The sequence below is a fragment of the Tachyglossus aculeatus genome, chromosome 4 (genome assembly GCF_015852505.1).
Source record: "Tachyglossus aculeatus isolate mTacAcu1 chromosome 4, mTacAcu1.pri, whole genome shotgun sequence".
Taxonomy (NCBI): Eukaryota; Metazoa; Chordata; class Mammalia; order Monotremata; family Tachyglossidae; genus Tachyglossus; species Tachyglossus aculeatus.
In genome coordinates this window covers 90,313,964-90,330,534 of record NC_052069.1, presented here as the reverse complement: position 1 = coordinate 90,330,534, position 16,571 = coordinate 90,313,964, and the positions used below count along the sequence as shown (strand labels likewise).

General features: G+C 42.4%; 1 non-coding gene across 1 annotated transcript; it reads right to left on the bottom strand.

Annotated features, from left to right (window-relative positions):
• Window positions 1-382: 382 nt before the first annotated feature.
• Window positions 383-520, bottom strand: LOC119927559. The gene has a single exon (XR_005450552.1). It is a non-coding gene; the product is annotated as a small nucleolar RNA SNORA7 (small nucleolar RNA).
• Window positions 521-16,571: the final 16,051 nt, after the last annotated feature.

Genomic DNA, 16,571 nt, shown 5'->3' with positions numbered 1-16,571 from the left:
CCTCTGCATTTACCATCAAAAATAATGATGGCAGGTACTCCTTGCACTTGGATACGTGACCTTTGAGCATTTAATATTTGCCCCAGCCCAAATCCCACAATGCCTAGGAACATATCTTTAAATTATTTGAATTATTGTTTATTAAAATTAAATTATTTGTTGTTTTATGCTGTCGAGTGGTGTCCAACTCATAGCGACATCATGGAAACAGCTCTCCCAGAACGCCCCATTTCCATCTGCAATCGTTCTGGTAGTGGATCCCTGGTGCTTTCTTGGTAAAAATACAGAAGTGGTTTACCACAGCCTCCTTCTGTTCAGTAAACTTGAATCTCCACCACTGACTCTCTCCTACACTGCTGCTGCCCAGCACAGGGGAGTCTTGACTTGAAGAAAATTGACTTCCACTCCTTAGCCACTGGCCAAGCTAGGAATGGAATGGGTAGGCCTCCGCTTGACTCTCCCTCCCATAGCTGAGACTGGTAGAGTCCTGGAAACTCTCCAGGGGCGACCCTGAGAGGGGAATCTTTAAATTATACATTATAAATTATTTGTTTATATTAATGTCTGTCTCCCCCCTCTAGACTGTAAGCTCAATTTGGGAAGGGAACGTGTCTGCTAACTCTGTTGTATTGTACTCTCCCAAGTGCTTAGGACATTTCTCTCAGAAATTAAGGTCAAACTCTTAAAGCATTCTCAAGATCCAAAACATCGACTGTAACAATGTAAATTTAAAACAGTGAAAAAGAACACATGATAGTCACCCCACTCTCAGCCCCACAGCAGTTGTGTATACATCTGTAATTAATTTATTTATATTAAAGTCCGTCTCTTCCCCTAGATTGTATATATGTATATATGTTTGTACATATTTATTATTCTATTTATTTTACTTGTACATTTCTATTCTATTTATTTTATTTTGTTAGTATGTTTGGTTTTGTTCTCTGTCTCCCCCTTTAAGACTGTGAGCCCACTGTTGGGTAGGGACTGTCTCTATATGTTGCCAACTTGCACTTCCCAAGCGCTTAGTACAGTGCTCTGCACACAGTAAGCGCTCAATAAATATGATTGATTGATTGATTGTAAGCTCGTTGTGAGCAGGGAACATGTCTACTTACTCCGCTGTAGTGCACTGTCCCAAGCGCTTAGAGGAGTGTTCCGCACACAGTTAAGTGCTCCATGGAGACCATTTATATTTTTTTCTTTGATTGGTTGTCTTCATAAAGGAAGACGCTCATTAGAGAAATATGGTGAGATCTTCCAAACTGGAAGAAACAATCCCTGACCTTTCCTTTTCCTTTTCCTTCTACTGCATTTAAGTGCTTGCTATGTGCAAAGCACTGTTTGAAACTCTGGAGTAGATGCAAGATAATTGGATTGGACTCAGTCCCTGTCCCGCATGGGGCTTGCAATGGAAGTTGGAGGGAGAACAAGCTATTGATCTGTTGTCATTATCTCATGCTAAACCAAAATGGGCTTTAATCACTGTACTGACAGTCAAAACACTTTAAAGAGACGGGAAGAGAATGCTTAAACCAAGGAAAAATTCACAGCTTCACCTCAAAAATGAGCTAGAGAACTATAAACTATGTAATGTTGGCGTTCATCACTAATCATTAATCACCAATCATTAATCACTGATGCTGTCATGAAAGAGCACTAAAAGAACCTCCCCTGTGAATCTTACATGTTTTTTTAAAGCCACTAATAATAATAATAATGGCATTTATTAAGCACTTACTATGTGCAAAGCACTGTTCTAAGCGCTGGGGAGGTTACAAGGTGATCAGGTTCTCCCTCTTCTAGACTGTGAGCCCACTGTTGGGCTCACATATACCTGTATATATGTATATATGGTTGTACATATTTATTACTCTATTTATTTATTTATTTATTTATTTTACTTGTACATTTCTATCCTACTTATTTTACTTTGTTGGTATGTTTGGTTCTGTTCTCTGTCTCCCCCTTTTAGACTGTGAGCCCACTGTTGGGTAGGGACTGTCTCTATATGTTGCCAACTTGTACTTCCCAAGCGCCTAGTACAGTGCTCTGCACACAGTAAGCGCTTAATAAATACGATTGATTGATGGATTGATTGATTGTCCCACGGGGGGGCTCACAGTCTTAATCCCCATTTTACAGATGAGGTAACTGAGGCCCAGAGAAGTGAAATGACTTGCCCAAAGTCCCACAGCTGACAATCGGCAGAGCCGGGATTTGAACCCATGACCTCTGACTCCAAAGCCCGGGTTCTTTCCACTGAGCCACGCTGCTTGCACACCAGAACACAGAAGCGGATGGAGAGAGTGTCCCAAATGGATGAGTCTGGTGAATCAAAGCTGCTATCACTCCCAACAGCAATAGTTTATCACTGACGCCTCCTCAAGTAACAACTGTCTTCTGCTGTTGCCTGGCAATAATCTTGCTCTCCTCACCCTCAGATGCTGGATGAAATATACAGAAATGGCTTTGTAACACTTATTGTGTCCACCTCCAGGAAGTATTTCCAATGAATTCCTCTCCCCTCAATCACCTCAACACTCTCATACATACTTGTCGGTTAATTTATTATTGATGTCTTTATCGGCCTGGATCTATCATCTGCATCTATTCTTACACTCTTTTAACTATTGAGTGTTTGTCCATTTGTGACTGCTTGGCTTCTTCCTTTTAGACTGTGAGCCCACTGTTGGGTAGGGACTGTCTCTATGTGTTGCCAACTTGTACTTCCCAAGTGCTTAGTACAGTGCTCTGCACACAGTAAGTGCTCAATAAATACGATTGATTGATTCTTCATTAGAGTGCAATTCCCTTTTAAATATGGTATTTATCAAGCACTTACGTGGCTCAGTGGCAAGATCCTGGGCTTGGGAGTCAGAGGTCATGAATTCTGATTCCCGGCTCCGCCACTTGTCAGCTGTGTGACTTTGGGTAAGTTGCTTAACTTCTCTGTGCCTCAGTGACCTCATTTGTAAAACGGGGAATAAGACTGTGAGCCCTACATGGGATGACCCGATTACCTTGTATCTACCCCAATGCTTAGACCAGTGTGTGGCACATAGTAAGCACTTAACAAATATCATCATCATCATCACTGACATCAACACAGATCAGATCCTCCAGCTCCCCCATCTTACCTCCTTCCCTTCCCCACGGCACCTGTATATATGTATATATGTTTGTACATATTTTTTCTCTATTGATTTATTTATTTATTTATTTATTTATTTATTTTACTTGTACATATCTATTCTATTTTGTTTTGTTAGTATGTTTGGTTTTGTTCTCTGTCTCCCCCTTTTAGACTGTGAGCCCACTGTTGGGTCAGGACTGTCTCTATATGTTACCAATTTGTACTTCCCAAGTGCTTAGTACAGTGCTCTGCACATAGTAAGCGCTCAATAAATACGATTGATGATGATGATGATGATTAGATGGTGGGGGATCACAATTTAACTCTTATGTGCATTCCCTTTATACCTGGTTCAGTGCCTTGCCGCAATGATTCTTCCAAAATACTGTGGTTGCTAATATCAGTATTGACAAAGGGGCTGAGGGGAGATGGGAGAGTTTTGAATATTTTTTACTCAGGGGAAAAAAAAAAAACAACGATCTGGCAGTCCAAATGTTCCTAAAGGAGCAAGCTTTCTAAACTGGGCGACACTCAAGATATAGCTACAAAACTGGGGTCGGTTCTGACTTTCCAATACAGAAGCCCTGAATCCCACTATCATCCAGAAAGCATATCTGGAGGCCCCGTGAATGTCATCCCTTTCAGACGTAGCACTCAATTGGAACTCGACAGATCTATGGCAAGATGAAAGTAGTTATTGCTGGTGTGAAAGGGAATGAAATTGTGTGGCTGTTAAATGGGGTCCTTGAAATAGAAATGCACTTGTTTTAACATAAATAGAAGTCATCTACTTTGGCTGGTTTGCCTATCTTTGTGTAAATTTAGCTAGTTAATACGTCTTCATTTTGCTTATACGGTGTTTATGTCTTACAGTTGGTATCACACCACTCCAGATCTCAAGAAGACTATAATCATTTCCTTTAGAAGCAATCCAATACCGACTCTATCTATCTCAAATCAAATAACCATGTTAGTGAAATAGAAATCGTTCCTTCTTGGCTTGGTGCTAACAATAACTCACACACAGCTGGGCCTGGAAACGCAGCAAACCATTTTAAGAGGAGAGATATGTTTTTAAGGATCTTGGCCTTTTAGATTCTAATCTAATAAAGGTGGGAGACGAAGCGGTTGAGTAAACTGAGCTGAGAACACAGAAGTCAGGGGTTATATATTCTATTCCCAGCTTTGGTGCTGACCACATAATCTTCATGAAAATGGGAATGTTTTTGGATCTTCTTTTGTAGACAGAGGAGGGAGAATGAGGGTAGGGGCAGAGAACAGCAGCTGCAGAATCAAAGCAGCCATTGCTGAAGTCACTGCCCTGCAGCATTTATGTCCACATCCATAATTGATTTATTCATGCCAATGTCTGTTTCCCTCTCTAGACTGTGAGCTCACTGAGGGTAAGGAACATGTCTACCAACTCTGCTGTATTGTACTTTCCCAACCACTTAGTACAGTGCTCCACACACAGTAAGTACTCAAAAATATGATCGATTGATTTACTGTAGGAATAGCGATAGTATTGTACTTTCCCAACCACTTAGTACAGTGCTCCGCACATAGTAAGTACTCGAAAATATGATCGATTGATTTACTGTAGGGATAGCGACAGCAGCTATAAAACATCAGGTTTTGTCCTGAATACTGATGCCTAATTTATCGCACCCTCTTCTTGGGGTTGGTGTGATTATGATCTTACATGGATTGAAATCTGGACTTGTTCCAAGAAAACTAAAAATTGTGTAAATAGCACTTTCAAATATTGTGGTTGAAGACAGGGAGGTCATTTGAAATTCCTATCGGAGAAGCAGCGTGGCTCAGTGGAAAGAGCCCGGGGTTGGGAGTCAGAGATCGTGGGTTCTAATCCCGGCTCTGCCACTTGTCAGCTGTGTGACTTTGGGCTAGTCACTTAACTTTTCTGGGCCTCAGTGACCTCATCTGTAAAATGGGGATGAAGACTGTGAGCCCCATGTGGGGCAACCTGATTAGCCTGTATCTACCTCAGTGCTTGGATCGTAGTAAGTGCTTAACAAATACCATTATCCTAATAAGTATATGTAAAAAGTAAACAGAGCTGGCCAGGACTAGGTAAGTGTTGAGAGATTACTAACATAATAATAATAATAATAATAATAACAATAATGATAATAATAATAATAATAATAATGTTGGTATTTGTTAAGCACTTACTATGTGCAAGGCACTGTTCTAAGCGCTGAGGCACTGTTCTAAGTGCTGGGGCACTGTTCTAAGCTCTGGCATCATCATCATCAACACAATGTCATCACTGTGAAGATGTTTCTTTATTTAACTCCCACCATGTTCAGAGCACTGCTTGACTAGGTTACTGTTTAAGGGGAAGGCAACGCACAAAGTGCAATTCAAGATACCAATCAGTCGTTCAATCAGTGGAATTTAATGAGCACTTAATGCACGCAGAGCACTGTACTAAGCACTTGGGAGAGTAATAATAATTTAAGAATGATGGTATTTGTTAAATGCTTATTATGTGTCAAGCACTGTTCTAAGCACTGGGGTAGATACAAGGTAATCAGGTTGTCCCAAATGGGGCTCACAGTCTTAATCCCCATTTTCCAAATGAGGTCACTGAGGCCCAGAGAAGTGAAGTGACTTGCCCAAAGTCACACAGCTGACAAGTGGCGGAGCTGGAATTAGAACCCACGACCTCTGACTCCCAAACCCGTACTCTTTCCACTAAGCCACGCTACTTCTCTGTTGAACTTAACTCAACTGAGTTGGTAGACACGTTCCTTGTGCAGTGGAAGCACTAGAAGAACCTTTAAAGACAATAAAAATAATTCAGTGGGTAATGAAAGAGTGCTGCCATCTTTTTCTTCCAACCCGATCTCCGTGTTAGGCCTATTTTTCATAACGCACTATGAACTGTCAATAAACGCTTTAGGTTTCGTGCCTCTTGCACTGATGGCCAGGAGTCTTCAGTAACCAGGATTATTATGCCCAAGAGGTGTCTGTTTCTGTATGAAGTGACTGTTTCCAGAGCCCTCAGACAGGCATATTTTGAGACCTCAAGCAGCCTCTAATTGTGAACAAATGATCGGCCGGACTTTATCCAAGTCCACTCCCGATGAATATAACCAGGAGAGCCAACCCAGGATAGGAGCCACTAGACTTCAACTCCGACAAAGCCAGTGACATTCATTGTCCCCCGATTCCATCTATCTTGCCGCTAACCCCATTCCCACTATGCAGAAGACCATCCCTCTCCCCACTTTCAAGGTATTATTAAGATCACACCTCCTCCAAGAAGCCTTCCCCAGTTAAGCCCTCATTTCCCTGGCTCCCTTTCCCTTCTGCATTATCTATACAACTGGATCTGTACCTTTAGATAGTCACCCCACCCTCAGCCCCACAGCATTTAATTTATTTATATTAATGTCTGTCTCTTCCTCTAGAATGTAAGTTCACAAGGGTCAGGGTATATGTCTACTTTGCTCTACTGTACTCTCCCAAGTGCTTAGTACAGTGCTCTTCACACAGTTGAGCGCTCAATAAATATCATTGATGGTTTGATTGACTGTCTTCATAAGGGGAGAAGCTTGTTAGAGAAATAAAGCGAGATCTTTCAAGAAGGAAGAAACAATCCCTGGGAGGACAGGGCCCAGAGAGAGCTAAGTTTCCCAGGAGGTCTCTACACTTCATTTATTAGTTTTATTTTATTTCCCAAACATAGTTCTGTCAGGGAAAATGTTTCCTTGCTCAGAGTTGAACATTTTTAAACCAAAGACAGTTTTGAGCTGTGCAACTGTGAAGAGATATCGTTTTCCACCCTGATGACTATTGAATTGGGAGTGGGGGTGGAAATTGGATCAGGAATCAAAAAACAGAATTTTCCTCTCAACTCGAAAATGTTAATTTCCATTCTCCCCTGAAAACTTCTTAGGGATCATGAATGAAGCTGTAAGTTACTGAGAAACTGTATTTTTATTTTTCACTATAAAACAATGTGGCATGTTTTCTAGGTCCTATATAGCGAATAACACATTTGTAACGGATAGCAGTTGTACTCTGAGTTGACAACTCACCAAACCAGTATATAAGTGATGGTTGACCAGTCTTTTTTTTTCCTTTATTCCAGATATGTGTCAAACTCATCAGTATGTGAGTGCTACATTCAAAACACTGCAAATCAACAACCCCTTCTTTGTGAAATGATTAACAACTCAATGCACTATAATTTAGTAGAACAAAGGGAAATACTATTAGTCAGTAGAACTATCTGAATGTTTTTTTTGTAATTACAGTGTGAGTGGACAGGAAAACTGGTCTAAGTTCAGCTGGGAGAAAAAGACAGGAGAGGGAGACAGAGACAGAGAGATAGAAGCAAAGGAAAACAGAAAGAGAGGCAGAGACAGAAAGAAGTAGAGACCCAGAGAGGTGGGAAGAATTAAACACAGACACCCACAAACTATACACAAACACACACACACACACACACGTTTATGCATACATGTATGTTTGTGTGTGTATGATTTTTATACCTGCACCTAGGACAGACACATAGTTGTCCTTTGGGAAGAAAAAAAAATCACTATTTCCTTGAAAGTCGCCTGTGAGGGCATGTATGACTGAAAAGGTAAATGCAAGACCCAGAGACTCAGCCACATTGTGCTCACGAAAATGTTGTCTCTTGGGTTGTTATTTTTAATGTTTGCAGCATGTGGCACTGTTTTCTCTTTTTCCTTCTTTTGTGCACACACATTCATTCATTCAATCGTATTGAGCGCTTACTATGTGCAGAGCACTGTACTAAGCGCTTGAGAAGTACAAGTCGGCAACATATAGACACGGTCCCTACCCAGCAACGGGCTCACAGTCTAGAAGGGGGAGGCAGACAACAAAACAAACCATGTGGACAGGTGTCAAGTCATCAGAATAAATAGAATTAAAGCTAAATGCACATCATTAACAAAATAAACAGAAGAGTAAATATGTACAAGTAAAATAAATAGGGTAATAAATCTGTACAAACATATATACAGGTTCCCTTCCACAGCACCTGTATATATGTTTGTACGTATTTATTGCTCTATTTATTTATTTATTTATTTTATTTGTACATATTTATTCTATTTATTTTATTTTGTTAATATGTTTTGTTTTGTTGTCTGTCTCCCCCTTCTAGACTGTGAGCCCACTGTTGGGTAGGGACCGTCTCTGTATGTTGCCAACTTGTACTTCCCAAGCGCTTAGTACAGTGCTCTGCACACAGTAAGCGCTCAATAAATATGATTGAATGAACGAATGAATGAAAGGGGAAGGAGGTAAGGTGTTGGGGATGGGGAGGAGGAGAGGAAAAAGGGGGCTCAATCTGGGAAGGCCTCCTGGAGGAGGTGAGCTCTCAGTAGGGCTTTCAAGGCTTGGCAAATGTGTGCAGGGAAGGCCACACACTCAAACACACACACACACACACACACACACACAATCACATACACCCTTTTACACACACAACCATGGACGCTATACACCCTTCAAACTCACACACAAACTCGCACACATGCACACACTCACCCTAACAATCTTCCCTGAGAAAGGTTGGCTTTGGACAGTCGTCTGACAAAAATTGCCAGCCCCTACGGCTCTATGTGATGCCAATATACTATTTGGCGTGCTTTATGCCAGGCATATGCGTGGCTCAGTGGCAAGAGCCCGGGCTTGGGAGTCAGAGGTCGTGGGTTCTAATCCCCGCTCTGCCACTTATCAGCTGTGTGACTTTGGGCAAGTCACTTCACTTCTCTGGGTCTCAGTTTCCTCATCTGGGAAAAGGGGATCAAGACTGTGAGCCCCATGTGGGACAACGTGATTACCTTGTAACTACCCAGTGCTTAGAACAGTGCTTGGCACATAGTAAGTCCTTAACAAATACCAAAATAATAATAATAATAATAATTATTATTATTATTATTATTATTATTGTTATTATTACGCCAATCCCAACCCCTTCCCCTGAACCTAAAGACCCTGACCCTTCTCCCATTTTGTTCCAGGCTCATCACATTCCCATCCCAGGTCCCTGATGCAGGGCAACACTTCCTCTCCCTCCTCCTCCTCCTCCTCTTCCTCCTTCTCATCCTCCTCTTCCTCCTCCTCCTCCTCACTGCTGTTCCCTGATCAGATGGCTCATTGGAAAGAGCACTGGCTTTGGAGTCAGAGGTCATGAGTTCGAATCCCAGCTCCGCCACATGTCTGCTGTGTGACCTTGGGCAAGTCACTTAACTTCTCTGAGCCTCAGTTCCCTCATCTGTAAAGTGGGGATTAAGACTGTGAGCCCCACATGGGACAACTTGATCACCTTGTATTCCCCCCAGCGCTTAGAACAGTGCTCTGCACATAGTAAGCGCTTAACAAATGCCCTCATTATTATTATTATTATTATTATTATTATTATTATTATTATTATTATTATCATTATCCAGCCCACATCCTCCACTGGACTGCTCCACTGCAGCCTAAAGCATGCTCAACTCTGCTTCTTCCTTCTACTCTCTGCTGCCAGCAGCATGGTTTAGCCTGCAGAGCACAGACCTGAGAGTCAAAAGGACCTGGGTTCTAATTCTGGCTCTGCCACATGCCTGCTGGATGACCTTGGTCAAGGCATTTCAATTCTCTGTACCTCAGTTACCACATCTGTAAAATGAGGGGGAGGGGTGAGCACCCCATGGGGGATAGGGACTGTGTCTAACCTGAGCAGCGTGGCTCAGTGGAAAGAGCCCGGGCTTTGGAGTCAGAGGTCATGGGTTCAAATTTCGGCTCTGCCAATTGTCAGCTGTGTGACTTTGGGCAAGTCACTTCACTTCTCTGTGCCTCCGTTCCCTCATCTGTAATATGGGGATTAAGACTGTGAGCCCCACGGGAGACAATCTGATTACCTTGTATCCCCCCAGTGCTTAGAACAGTGCTTTGCACATACTAAACACTTAGCAAATACCAAAATTATTATTATTATTATTATTAATTTGCATCTGTCCCAGTTTAGATCAGTGCTTGGCCCATAAGAATGATGGTATCTGTTAAGAACGTACATTGTGCCAGGCACTGTACTAAGCGCTGGGGTGGATACAAGCAAATCGAGCTGGACACAGTCTCTGTCCCACCTGGGGCTTACAGTCTCAATCCCCATTTTACAGATGATGTAACTGAGGCACAGAGAATAATAATAATGTTGGTATTAAGCGCTTACTATGTGCACAGCACTGTTCTAAGAGAAGTGAAGCGACTTGCCCAAGGTCACGCAGCAGACACATGGCGGAGCCAGGGTCAGAACCCATGACCTTCTGATTCCCAAGCTCATGCTCTTTCCACTAGGCCACACTGTTTCTCAGGTGCTTAACAAGTACCATAATTATTATTAATATTATTACCTCAGGGCCGGCACCCCAAAGCAGAACCCGAAAAATGTCAGGAAGAGGCCTGAGGCTGAGGAAACCTGACTTTTCCCTCCCCTCGCAAAGAGTTGGGGCCGGCAACAGATGGAGAAGCCAAACGTCAGTCGGGAAAGCTGTGGTCAAGCTAGTTGTGATCCCCTGGACTGGTAATCAATCAATCAATCGTATTTATTGAGCGCTTACTGTACTAAGCGCTTGGGAAGTACAAGTTGGCAACATATAGAGACAGTTCCTACCCAACAGTGGGCTCACAGTCTAAAAGGGGGAGACAGAGAACAAAACCAAACATACTAACAAAATAAAATAGACTAGATATGTACAAGTAAAATAAATAAATAAATAAATAGTAATAAATATGTACAAACATATATACATATATACAGGTAAACTTCTTGAGGGCAGGGATCATGTTTACCAGCTCAATGGTATTCTCCCAAGTGCTTAGTACAGTGTTCTGCACACAGTAAGTGCTCAGTAAATACCACTGACTGATCAAGAGGGGAGCGAGGCAGAGAGCCAAGCTGCGGGCGGAGGGGAGGGAGAAGCAGCCTCCGTTGCCTCTCTTTCGCTTTTCCTGAAGTGGCCATTTATTTCCTGTGGTGGCAAACTGCCTAAGAAGCGGCCAAAGGGTTTGACACATGGGCCTAATTCCATCTCTGATCAGAAAGAGAAAGTATAGAGAAGCCTTCATTAGTAAGAAGTTGCCGCTTTCAACATTAAGAATCAATCAGTTGTATTCATTGAGCTCTCGCAGTGTGCAGCACTGTACTAAGTGCTTGGGAGAGTACCATATAACAGAGTTATATTCATTCATTCATTCAATCATATTTATTGAGCGCTTACTGTGTGCAGTACAGTGCTAAGCGCTTAGTACAGTGCTCTGCACACAGTAAGCGCTCAATAAATACGATTGATGATGATGATGATGATGATGCAGAACACTGTACTAAGCCGTTAAGAAGGACAAGTTGGCAACATATAGAGACAGTCCCTACCCAACGGTGGGCTCACCGTCTAGAAGGGGGAGACAGACAACAAAACAAAACATATTAACAAAAGAAAATAAATAGAATAAATATGTACAAATAAAATAGAGTAATAAATATGCACAAAAATATACATATATACAGGTGGTGTGGGGAGGGGAAGGAGGTAAGGTGGGGGGGGATGGGGAGGGGAAGGAGGGGGAGAGGAAGGAGGGGGCTCAGTCTGGGAAGGCCTCCTGGAGGAGGTGAGCTCTCGGTAGGGCTTTGATGGGAAAGCCAGTCAGAGGTCATGGGTTCTAATTCTGGCTCCACCACTTGTCAGCTGTGTGACTTTGGGCAAGTCAGTTTACTTCTCTGTGCCTCAGTTCCCTCAACTGTAAAATGGGGATGAAAACTGTGAGCCTCACGTGGGACAACCTGATCACCTTGGATCATCCCCAGCGCTTAGAACAGTGCTTTGCACATAGTAAGCGCTTAACAAATGCCATCATTATTATGTGTCCCCTGCCCACACTGAGTTTACAGTCTAGAGGAGCCTGCGAAGCAGCGTGGCTCAGTGGAAAGAGCATGGGTTTAGGAGTCAGAGGTCGTGGGTTCAAATCCCGGCTCTGCCACTTGTCAGCTGTGTGACTTTGGACAAGTCATTTAACTTCTCTGTGCCTCAGTTACCTCATCTGTAAAATGGGGATTAAGAATGGGAGCCCCACGTGGGACAACCTGATCACCTTGTAGCCTCCCCAGCGCTTAGAACAGGGCTTTGCATATAGTAAGCGCTTAACAAATGCTATTATTATTTATTGCAAAACTTGAGTCTCTTGGTCTTAGTAAGATCCATACTCCTGGAGGCTAATGTTATCCTTGTTCAACTCGTGAAAGGTACAGATAATCCCCACAGCCTGCCTAAAGTAGGTGAGCATTTCTAAGCCCTGAAAATTTTAATTTCTGCATTTCCCCAACTTAAATTTGCCAAATGGTATTTGCATTGAATGCATATATCCCATAACTGTGAAGAATTCACAGTGGTTGATCTCAGCACATGTTTTGTTAGTTTTGGTATTCTTTTTTTGAATTTCTTAGAGAAACTAATGAGTTTTCAGAAGCAGCCTGAATGCTTTGGGGCAGAATGTGATTTAAAACCAGCAGTAAAAGAAAAGGAAGACAGGGAAGGTAGTTGGTTAATTGACCTTTATTGTGCCTTCTGGTTCATTTAGAAATGGAAATTAAATTAACATGATAATTCAGTCCTACTGTGTTAAGGCTGCTATAAACCAATTAAATTTTATGGCCATTGATTTAGCATTTTTTTCTATTAACTGGGTTTAATTTTCAAAATTGTCATGCGGGTTCTGAAAAGTGGTTCATTCACTCTGGTTCCTCCAAGTTACCAATGTGTGGCTGCTTTATGATACTAACTTAATTATTGCAGCGCATAGGGTCTGGGCACCATTAAATCCCTGTATTAATTTTGTAACCGACTCTATACAAAAACGTGTTTCAAACAAGGGGACTGCAGAGATGGGTGGCTTCTGTGAAATTTCCTAACCAATATCTGGCTACAAGAAGCCCAATTCAGTTGGATTAACTTTGGAAAGTTCTGAATGATGTAGTCAATATTGCTCTTATCTCACTTGTGAATAATGCCACTTCCAAGACCCAAATACATCATTTTGTCTCCATCTGATTTCTTCATTTTTGAAGAGTCCCTGACCAGTGATCTCCAAAAAGGGCTAACCTGCCTCCATCATCCCCAGGTTGTAGAGAAGCAGCGTGGCTTAGTGGAAAGAGTGTGGGCTTGAGAGTCAGGGTACATGGGTTCGAATCCCGCCTCTGCCACTTGTCTGCTGTGTGACCTGGGGCAAATCACTTAACTTCTCTGTGCCTCAGTTACCTCATCTGTAAAACGGGGATTAAGACTGTGAGTCCCATGTGGGACAACCTGGTAACATTTTTCTCCTCCAGTGCTTAGAACAGTCCTTGTCACATAGTAGGCACTTAACAAATACTATTATGATATTATTATTATTATTATTATTATTATTATTATTATTATTATTATTAGTGAGCTTGGATAAATTCTTCCACATTTAAAGTTACTTCTAGGAGAGTTTCTCTATGGAGCGTTCAGCCAAAAGAGAAACTCCCTAGGAAGAAATTCTGGAGGAAGAAATGTAGTTCATGGGGAAATTCCCAAGAATTAACTTTTAAAATGTGGAAAGCACATCCCACCCCCAAGTTCACCCCTATATGAATTGTTTAACAATCCTTCTCGTATAACCAAATTTTTGTTGTGTAACTGTGGGAATCTGAAATAGACTAAAAAACTCATGGCATAGTGGGAGGAGTTCGGAACTGGAAGTCAAGAAATCTGTGAACTAGTCCTGAGTCAGACATTTGCTTGCTATATAACCTTAAGCATCACCTCTTTGTACCTCAGTTTTCTCATCTGTAAAATGGGAGTAAACCCCCATTCTCCCTCCAATTGTGAGTCTAGATTGGGACAGGGACTTTCATCATCATCGATCGTATTTATTGAGCGCTTACTGTGTGCAGAGCACTGTACTAAGCGCTTGGGAAGTACAAGTTGGCAACTCTGACTGTGTTGTGTCTACCCCAGCACTTGGAACTGTGCTTGGCACAGAATAAGTGCTCATTGGATAACATCTTTTCTTTTATTTTTTAAGAAACTGAACAAAGCCCATCAATTTAACTGCATCATCAAGGACTCTAAATACATAAACCAAAATGACTTTTCTGTAGCCAAACGCTACACATGGTGAAGATCGATGGCATCCAACTTGACACTCCCCTAATACAATTTTATAGGGGTGATTTTTGAATTCATGAACCCTACTTTTCTAAGTCATTTCTAAAACAATCACCGACCACTCAGTCAACGGTATTTCCTGATTGCCTGTTGTGTGCAGAGCCGAGGATGAGTCTCTGTGGGGTTGTTAATGAGGAAGCAAGGTCAGACAACCTCCTTGTAGAAGGCTGTACAAATTCCCAGAATGTCACACCACCGGAGAGGGCTCCCAGGGTCAAAGCTTCTCATCCCTCCTGGCTACCAACGTCTTTATCATGCCCTCTCTTCTACTTGGAACTCTCTCCTCATTTACATCCCTCAGACCACCCCTCTTCCCATCTTCAAAGCCCTTCTTACATCATGTCTCCTCCATTCAATAAATCAATCAGTGGTATTTGCTCAAGACTTACTGAATGCAGGGAGCAGTATTAAGTACTTAGGAAAGTACAATTGAGTTAGTAGATATGAGCCCTCTAAACTATAAGCTGCTCTTTGCCAGGGAATGTGTCTGTTTATTGTTATGCTGTACTCTCCCAAACGCTTAATACAATGCTCTACACACAGTAAATGCGCAATAAATATGATTGAATGAACGAATGAATGAATATCTGCCCACAAGGTGCTAACAATCTAATGAGGGGGACACAGATATTAAATTGTAGATAGGTGAAGCCACAGAGTGTAAGGTGGTCTCCATATGTCGTGTGGGGATGGGATGAGTATCAAAGTGCTTAGTTTACACAGCCCCACGTCCACAGATGAGGCAAAATGCGCCAAGCACTGTTCTAAGAGCTGGGGTATCAATCAATCAATCAATCATATTTATTGAGTGCTTACTGTGTGCAGAGCACTGTACTAAGTGCTTGCAAAGTACAGGTTGGCAACATATAGAGACAGTCCCTACCCAACAGTGGGCTCACAGTCTAAAATGGGGAGACAGAGAACAAAACCAAACATACTAACAAAATAAAATAAATAGAATAGATATGTACAAGTAAAATAAATAAATAAATAGAGTAATAAATATGTACAAACATATATACAGGTGCTGTGGGGAAGGGAAGGAAGTAAGATGGGGGGGATGGAGAGGGGGACGAGGGGGAGAGGAAGGAAGGGGCTCAGTCTGGGAAGGCCTCCTGGGTAGATACAAGGTTATCAGGTGTTCCCATGTGGGGCTCACAGTCTTAATCCCCATTTTATTCATTCACTCATTCATTCATCCAATCGTATTTATTGAGTGCTTACTGTGTGCAGAGCACTGTACTAAGCGCTTGGGAAGGACAAGTTGGCAACATACAGAGACAGTCCCTACCCAACAACGGGCTCACAGTCTAGAAGGGGGAGACAGACAACAAAACGAAACATGTGGACAGGTGTCAAGTCATCAGAATAAATAGAAATAAAGCTAGATGCACATCATTAACAAAATAAATAGAAGAGTAAATATGTACAAGTAAAATAAATAGAGTAATAAATCTGTGCAAACATATATACAGGTGCTGTGGGGAAGAGAACGAGGTAGGGCGGGGGGGATGGGGAGGAGGAGAGGAAAAAGGGGTCTCAGTCTGAGGCACAGAGAAGTTAAGTGACTTGCCCAAAGTCACACAGCTGACACATAGCAGAGCCGGGGTTAGAACCCATGACCTCTGACTCCTAAGCTCGTGATCTTTCCACTAAGCCACGTTTCTGGGGCAATGAGAGGTCAGGCAGGGAAGGCTTCTGGGAGGAGATATAATTTGAGTAGGGCTTTGAAGATGGTGAGAGTGGTAGACTGTGGAATACTTGGGAGTTCTAGACAGGAGGTGACACGTGTGCAAATGGTCAGCGGTGAATGAGACAAGCTCGAGGTACAGTAAATAAATTAGTGTTAGAAGAGGAAAGTGTGTAGGCTGGATGAGATTGGGAGAGAGCTGAATGAGTGCCTTAATTCCAATGGTGAGGAGTTTCTGTTTGAAATGTGGACAACCATTGGATGTCTTAGAGGAGTGGGGAGATTTGTGCAGAACATTTCTTTTTAGAAAACTGATCTGGCCAGCACAGTGAGTATAGATGGAGAAGAAATAGGCTGGAGGCAAGGTGATCATGGAGAAGGCTGCTGCAACAATCGAGGCTGCTGCAACAATCGAGGCAAGATACCGATCAATCTGCGCATCAGGCAGAAACTCCTCACCCTGGGCTTCAAGGCTGTCCATCACCTCGCCCCCTCCTACCTCACCTCC